Source organism: Acanthochromis polyacanthus, chromosome 7, assembly GCF_021347895.1.
Source record: "Acanthochromis polyacanthus isolate Apoly-LR-REF ecotype Palm Island chromosome 7, KAUST_Apoly_ChrSc, whole genome shotgun sequence".
Taxonomy (NCBI): domain Eukaryota; kingdom Metazoa; phylum Chordata; class Actinopteri; family Pomacentridae; genus Acanthochromis; species Acanthochromis polyacanthus.
In genome coordinates, this window is record NC_067119.1 from 4,502,757 (window position 1) to 4,511,485 (window position 8,729).

The following is an 8,729-nucleotide window of genomic DNA, read 5'->3' on the forward strand; positions in this document are numbered from 1 at the left end:
AATCAAATATTGGGGCAAAAACGCTACATTGCCACACAGCATTTTTCAATATGATGGCAAAAAAGGTACAATTTTGGTAGGTCTTAACAGTTATTAATATTCTAAATTACTCAGGCAATTTGCTAGACCCTATAATATTGTAGGGTATTAAACTCAGCCAGCTACATTTATATTTTTTTTCTAATATTGTCATGTAAAGTCTTAGCTGTGACATTTAAATTGCTCAGGTAAAATCATATAATGCACAACATTGCAGGTTCTTAACCTTTTATTTAAACTTGTTGGGTAAATTTTGTAAACCAAATCTTATTTTGTTCACAGGAAAGTACTTTGAAAATTATTTGAAAGTGCTGTATAATCAATAAAACAGAGATTTATTGTTTTGGTTATTTAACTTTTTTATTTATTAATGTTTTTCAGTCTATTGTCTGTATTGTTTTAATTTTATCCAAAGAATTGTTATTTTGCCTTCTGTGACTTTTGTTTTAATAATTTAATCTGTTAAAACAATATTAAAAATATTAAGCAATGTTCTCCATAGTTCAAGACTTTTAAGTTATTATTATTGGACAATATGTTTTTGTTTTTTTTACATTCTTAGAACCTTATAGTCACAATAATAATAATACTGACATTAATAAGAATAACAAGATAAATAAGAACAATAATTACTATAATAATAATAATTATGATTATTATTGTTATTATTAATTAAATTTTCAATGCAGTTATTTTAAAGTATTTGTTTTTGTTTGTTCATAAGAGGAAAACCTTAACTATTCAACTTAGAAATTCACAAAACAGTAATAAAACGTGGAATCATTTGACATTTCAGTGACATTCTACAGGTTTGTGTTGTCTTCGCTCTGTCCCTATAGTCTTCTACTGAGGTCACATGACTGATAAACGTAAACTTCAGTGCATATTTAAGTCTACAGGTGTGGTTCATGCTGAACGAGGCTGTTCGGAGCCTCCCGGCTGTCGTCCTGCTGCACTGCGTGACTGTTCTACATCCTCCCGTCGCTAACTGTCACCGGGAATCGTTGTCAGAGCGAGACAGCCTCTCAGGTGCGAGGGATGTCGGAGGATTCCCTAAGGAGGGAAGTCACACTCGGTACTCCCTCTGCTGTTTACACCCAGCTTTAATTGCCTCGTTCTCGAGTGGAAGTGTGTTCTTCATTATCACTTCTAATGCACCTCTCAGCACATCCACTCTGGCAAAGTGTCAGCTGCCATGCCAAGTTAAGACAGTAACTGGTGGAGGGAAGGGCAAACAATAAGAATCTCCTGCTGCTGCTGTCGCTGCCCGGCTTATTAATTAACTCTGTGAGCTGGCATGGACTTACTACAGATAGCGTTGATTGTAGAGAGGCAGGAATACGATGACATGCAGATAAAAATAGACAATATTCCTCCTTTTTCATGAATTACTCATCAGTTGTGGAAAAACTAACCATTTCCCACTTGTTACACACTGGTTTCTAATGTTTTTTACCTCACTGCAACAGAAAACTAAGCAAAGATAAAGCAGTTTTTTTAAAGGATTTGTTCTTGCTCTAATGTTCTGTTAAACAGAGTCCATAAAAACCAAATTATTTCAATGGAATAAAGACACAGCAGCCACCAACGCTGTCTTAGATTCACTGTGATCCCTGTTTATAAAGCAAATCAGCCTTAATACAGATTATTACGGGGTGTTTATGTAGTTTAGGCATCATTTATATCAGTATCAATCATTTTTGGGGTAATTTTTTTCTGTTATTTGGAAAAAAAGGCAAATCTGCACTGCCATGTGTTCACCATCATGCGTTCACCATTATGTGCTCACCATCATGTGATCACCATCATGTGATCACCATCATGTGTTCACCATCATGTGCTCACCATCATGCGTTCACCATCATGTGCTCACCATCATGTGCTCACCATTATGTGCTCACCATCATGTGTTGACCATCATGCGTTCACCATCATGCGTTCACCATTATGTGTTCACCATCATGTGCTCACCATTATGTGTTCACCTTCCTGTGTTCACCATCATGTGTTCACCATCATACGCTCACCATCATGTGTTCACCATGATGTGCTCACCATCATGTGTTCACCATCATGTGTTCACCATCATGTGTTCACCTTCCTGTGTTCACCATCATGCGCTCACCATCATGTGTTCACCATCATGCGCTCACCATCATGTGCTCACCTTCCTGTGTTCACCATCATGTGTTCACCTTCCTGTGTTCACCATCATGCGCTCACCATCATGTGTTCACCTTCCTGTGTTCACCATCATGCGCTCACCATCATGTGCTCACCTTCCTGTGTTCACCATCATGTGTTCACCATCATGTGCTCACCATCATGCGTTCACCATCATGTGTTCACCATCATGTGTTCACCTTCCTGTGTTCACCATCATGCGCTCACCATCATGTGTTCACCATCATGCGCTCACATCATGTGTTCACCATCATGCGCTCACCATCATGTGCTCACCTTCCTGTGTTCACCATCATGTGTTCACCATCATGCGCTCACCATCATGTGTTCACCATGATGCGCTCACCATGATGTGCTCACCATCATGTGTTCACCATCATGTGTTCACCATCATGTGTTCACCTTCCTGTGTTCACCATCATGCGCTCACCATCATGTGCTCACCTTCCTGTGTTCACCATCATGTGTTCACCATCATGTGCTCACCATCATGCGTTCACCATCATGTGTTCACCATCATGTGTTCACCTTCCTGTGTTCACCATCATGCGCTCACCATCATGTGTTCACCATCATGCGCTCACCATCATGTGTTCACCTTCCTGTGTTCACCATCATGTGTTCACCATCATGTGCTCACCATCATGCGTTGACTATCATGTGTTCACCATCCTGTTCTCACCATCATGCGTTCACCATCGTGCGTTCACCATCATGCGTTCACCACCATGCGTTCACCACCATGTGTTCACCATCATGCTTTCACCATCATGCGCTCACCATCATGCGTTCACCATCATGTTTTCACCATCATACGTTCATCATGTGTTCACCATTATGTGTTCACCACCATGCGTTCACCATTATGTGTTCACCATCATGCGTTCAGCATCATGTTTTCACCATCATACGTTCACCGTCACGCGCTCACCATAATGTGTTCACCATCATGTTTTCACCAGTAGAGCCGTCAGAGAGGACTCTCATGGTGTTTCATTGATGACCCTGACAGTCCTAAAGGACTCCTGTAGCCCCGAGGCCTGTCTGTCTGTCTTTGTTTAAACCGGTCTAACGGCACCCCGCTTGGAAAGCAGAGTCTTCCACTCTCCAAGGCAGTGCAGCAATTAACATAGAATGTGGCGCTGCTTTATCACACGTTTCACCGTGGCACAGAAAATACCCCAAGCAGGCTCGATAACCGTTACAGATGTGAGGTTTTGAGACCAATGGACTCACAAATCACCTGCTGCTTTTACAAGAAACATTCTAGGAGTCTAAGTATGAGCGCTTTCATTTCATGTTCCATTACACGACGCCCAGGTGAACAATTAGGTCGAGACACGTTTGACTGCGTTAAGTCTGACAGAAAAACGGAGGACGGAAATCGGAGACGGAGATGACGTATCGTCACCGTGAATCAGAAAGAAGGCGTTGGAGCAGGAAGAAGACGAGTCCTCCTACTGGAAAGCCTTCATGAGAGTCCACAGAGGTGTGTCCTCTGTACAGAAACAACCTGATCTTTAATCATTTTTAAATATAACAACTGGACAGATGTTTGTAATCCACTGTTTTCTTTAAAAAAAACAGAAAAAATTCACAAAACTCTCCTCTCAGCCATTGTTCTGATACACAATCAGATAAAAGCACAAAAGGATTTCATAGCTTCTTGTTAACTGCAGAAGATGGCAGAAAGTTCAAACCAAGTTTGGGTTGTAAAAAAATTGCTTTATTTGGCCGTATTATGGTGAGGAAGCAAAAACAAGGATGGAAGTTTTGCCATTATTACCAAATAACATCAAAAAGTAAGCACAAAATTGGTAGAAAAGGTGCAGAGAATACATAAAAAACTGGAATTTTACTTCTTATTTAGAGGATGTTGAGCTTGTTATTAACCCTCCTGTTGTCCTCATTTATGGACACCAAAAGATATTGTTTCCTTGTCTGAAAAAAATCTAGAAATTCAGCAACAAAATTCCCCAAATTTCTGAAAATTTGCAAAACCTTCAGAAGGAACGTTCCAATAATTCCTGAAAACTTTTCCTTAAGATTTATTTTTTTTTAAATCCCCCAAAATTGGCAAGAAAATGCTTGTAAATATTTTCAAAAAATGAGTAAAAATCTTCCAAAAAATCCTAAAAATATTTTTAACATTTCTGTTTTTCCACGAAAAAATGTCTTTTTGGTTGTCTTTTTATCTGCTGCTTCTTTAGTCCATTAAAAACAAAGATTTTTTTGGCTTCATGTAATAAGAATAAACCGAGTCTGGGTTGTAAAAAAATTTGCATTTTTTTAACAACGGTGAAGCAAAAACACGGACGTTTGTGCCGTACAGAGTCTCTTACACATTGAAAACCCAGATGTCATCCAAATTTTCCTCTGGATGTGGAAAATAAAGACATTGCACATGGTTTTCATAAGCGTACGTAAACTTTTGTTAATGATTGTATATCACAGCAGTCTTCAGATTCCAGTGACTCCTACAACTGTTACAAAAACAATCATGGATCATGTTTTCTTTTCTGGAAATGTGACAAAATCTGCTTCTCTGTACCTCTAGTTTGGCCTTTATTACCAAATAACAAACAAAAATATCCACAAAATTACATTAAAAATGGTAATAAATTGGAATTACAATACAATATGCCTTTATTAGTCTGGAGAAAGATGCTAGAGAAACATGGATCGTACAGAATTTGTACAGAATTTCCCTCTGGGGATTAATAAAGTCTGTCTAAGTCTATGGAAAGATGTCATTTCTCTCCCACCTGCCCTCCTGGATCCTGGATTGAAGGAACCTTAGACAGGAGTTCAAACCTTCGGAGGATACGATCTTTATTTTCCCCCAGCACAAAGCTCTCGGCCCTCCAAATGTTAGCCCTGCCGCCCTGCCAAGACTAGACAGGCCCTTTGCAGAAGCTAACACGGCCTCACGGCGGCTTGTGCTCGTCAGCGGCCGGCTGGTCTCATTGGCTTTATTTATAGTCGGCGCCACAAGACATCTGCTGGAGACGAGGCTCTGTCCTCTGTGTCCACACAGCGCTGCACAGAGGGAGCTTGTCAAGGCTTTTTTTTTTCATTTGAAGTGTTTGCGAGGAGCTTCGGCCTCCTCTAATAGGACGGGTGTCCCCTCCGATCGCTTTCTCCACAGCTCTGATTAACGCCACCGGAAGACAGAGGGAGGCTTCACAGTTTGTCGCGTCTCGTCCGTTGTTCGACGTTCACTCGATCTGAGAGCCGTTGTTTGTTTGGTGTCTTCAGTCCGGCCGTCTCTCGCCGCTATTTCGGGACACTGACACTCGGATGCAGCCGTCGCCTCGGCCCTCCTCCCCCCCACGTCGGTGTCACAGAGTTTTCCCTTCACGTCCGCGACGTCTGGATCTGTCGGCCGACCGAAGCTGCAGGCCTTGACACAAAGCGTGGAGGACAGATCTCTGCTCTTCCCACCGAGCAGAGGCTGAAATCAGACCGCTGCAGGGAGGAAATACTCCGGCTACATGTTCCTGGAAAGATGAAAACCTGAAGAAGTAGAAGCTGCAAACAGAGGAACCAAAAACCAAACCCAGTCTGCAGCAAAGATAGAAGATCATCGAGGAAATCCACACGTTTCAGCAGCTGGATGCAGACGCAAGACAAGAAACACAGAGGAAGATAAAAATAAAGACATAAGAGGGACTTTTGGTCTAGTCATACGCCTGTGAAGCGTCCAGTGCTGGACAGTGGTACGTCCAAAAACACCTCTGTGGACTCAAACCTTACAGCTGGAGTTAAACTTCCTGCTTCAGCGAATACGTGGCGCCCACAAGAGTCTACAAGGTGACAACGCTACAAGGACAATAGCATGTAAGCTCAGAACTAGTGTTTATACATACAACTTAGTGCACATTTAAGCAACGGAGTCGTCCGATTGGGCCTCTGGAGACTAGAAAAGTAGAACAACAACAACTAGTCAATCCTTAAAGGTTCACAGGTGTCCATGAGCGCATCCACACTGCAAGCAAGGTTTTAAAGTCTAGATTAGGACGAAATATGGTTGATTAGATATAACAACATATAAATATCTACAGTTCAACATGTGGTCATGTTCAAATATGCCCATTAGTTGTGGTTTAAATGAGAAAAAAGTCCACAAAGAACTGATCAGACCATAAACGAGAGGCCGATCTGTGAAGTTTAGCTTTAGAGGCTTTAAAAAAAACTGTTACCAGACAATAAAGATAGAAGTTTATATCTTCAGGTTTCATTGGTGGACAGCTACTCAAGTACTGTACTAAGGGAATATGAACCACTTTGCATATGTATTTCCATTTTCTGCTACTATGTTCCACTACAACACATTTATTAATTTTAAGATGCAGGGTTTACACCGTGGATAAGATTCAACCAGTAGTTTCCAACCTTTTAGGCTTTTTAGAACATTTATCTTGATGGAAAACTGGATATAAAGTAGCTCAAACCTGCAGTGAGTATAACAGCAACACGCTGATGCTTTACCATTAATAATAATGATGACACATGGACCAAAGCGGGACTTTTACTTTCATTTTAATAACATTTTGCTGCAATATACTTCTATTTAAGAGGGATTTTTCACGCTGAGCTTTACTTTTACTCCGCTCTATTGGTACTTTTGCTGAAGTAAAGGATCTGAATACTTCTGGTTTATTTGTTGGATGATTTTGGGACCCAACCCTGATTTTGTAGCCGTACAGATTTAGATTTCCCTGCACAGAAACACATTTTGTTGACAAACGTGGAAGAAATTCTGCAATATTTCCTAACAAACTGCACATGCAGATACACACGTGGACAAAATTGTTGGTACCCCTCAGTTAAAGAAGGAAAAACCCACAATTCTCACTGAAATCACTTGAAACTCACAAAAGTAACAATAAATAAAAATTTATTGAAAATTAAATAATCAAAATCAGCCATCACTTTTGAATTGTTGATTAACATAATTATTAAAAAAAAACAAACTAATGAAATAGGGCTGGACAAAAATGATGGTACCCATAACTTAATATTTTGTTGCACAACCTTTTGAGGCAATCACTGCAATTAAACGATTTCTGTATTTGTCAATGAGCGTTCTGCAGCTGTCAACAGGTATTTTGGCCCACTCCTCATGAGCAAACAGCTCCAGTTGTCTCAGGTTTGATGGGTGTCTTCTCCAAATGGCATGTTTCAGCTCCTTCCACATATGTTCAATGGGATTCAGATCTGGTCTCATAGAAGGCCACTTTAGAATAGTCCAACGCTTTTCTCTCAGCCATTCTTGGGTGTTTTTGGCTGTGTGTTTTGGATCGTTGTCCTGTTGGAAGACCCATGACCTGCGACTGAGACCAAGCTTTCTGACACTAGGCAGCACATTTCTCTCCAGAATGCCTTGATAGTCTTCAGATTTCATCGTACCTTGCACACTTTCAAGACACCCTGTGCCAGATGCAGCAAAGCAGCCCCAAAACATTACTGAGCCTCCTCCATGTTTCACCGTAGGGACAGTGTTCTTTTCTTCGTATGCTTGGTTTTTGAGTCTATGAACATAGAGTTGATGTGCCTTACCAAAAAGCTCCAGTTTGGTCTCATCTGTCCAAAGGACATTCTCCCAGAAGCTTTGTGGCTTGTCAACATGCATTTTTGCAAATTCCAGTCTGGCTTTTTTATGAGTTTTTTTCAGCAGTGGTGTCCTCCTTGGTCGTCTCCCATGAAGTCCACTTTGGCTCAAACAACGACGAATGGTGCGATCTGACACTGATGTACCTTGGCCTTGGAGTTCACCTTTAATTTCTTTGGAGGTTGCTCTGGGCTCTTTGGATACAATTCCAACGATCCGTCTCTTCAATTTGTCATCAATTTTCCTCTTGCGGCCACGTCCAGGGAGGTTGGCTACTGTCCCGTGGGTCTTGAACTTCTGAATAATATGAGCCACTGTTGTCACAGGAACTTCAAGCTGTTTAGAGATGGTCTTATAGCCTTTACCTTTAAGATGTTTGTCTATCATTTTTTTTCGGATGTCCTGGGACAATTCTCTCCTTCGCTTTCTGTTGTCCATGTTCAGTGTGGTACACACCTTTTCACCAAACAGCAGGGTGACTACTTGTCTCCCTTTAAATAGGCAGACTGACTGATTATGAGTTTGGAAACACCTGTGATGTCAATTAAATGACACACCTGAGTTAATCATGTCACTCTGGTCAAATAGTTTTCAATCTTTTATAGAGGTACCATCATTTTTGTCCAGGCCTGTTTCATTAGTTTGTTTTTTAAAATAATTATGTTAATCAACAATTCAAAAGTAATGGCTGTTTTTGATTATTTAATTTTCAATAAATTTTTATTTATTGTTACTTTTGTGAGTTTCAAGTGATTTCAGTGAGAATTGTGGGTTTTTCCTTCTTTAACTGAGGGGTACCAACAATTTTGTCCACGTGTGTATCAGTTTGTTTACACAGTCTTTGCAAAGCAGCATAGTGTGAAGAATAAAGTTAAATCAAGGTGCAAAGACA

General features: G+C 40.6%; 1 long non-coding RNA gene across 1 annotated transcript in view; it reads right to left on the reverse strand.

Moving 5' to 3' along the window:
• LOC127534648 (uncharacterized) overlaps nt 1-7,546 on the reverse strand; it is a 35,340-nt gene extending 27,794 nt beyond the window's left edge. The window contains exon 1 of the long non-coding RNA XR_007942876.1: nt 7,234-7,546. This is a non-coding gene — a long non-coding RNA (uncharacterized LOC127534648). The remainder of the gene's footprint in view (nt 1-7,233) is intronic.
• Nucleotides 7,547-8,729: the final 1,183 nt, after the last annotated feature.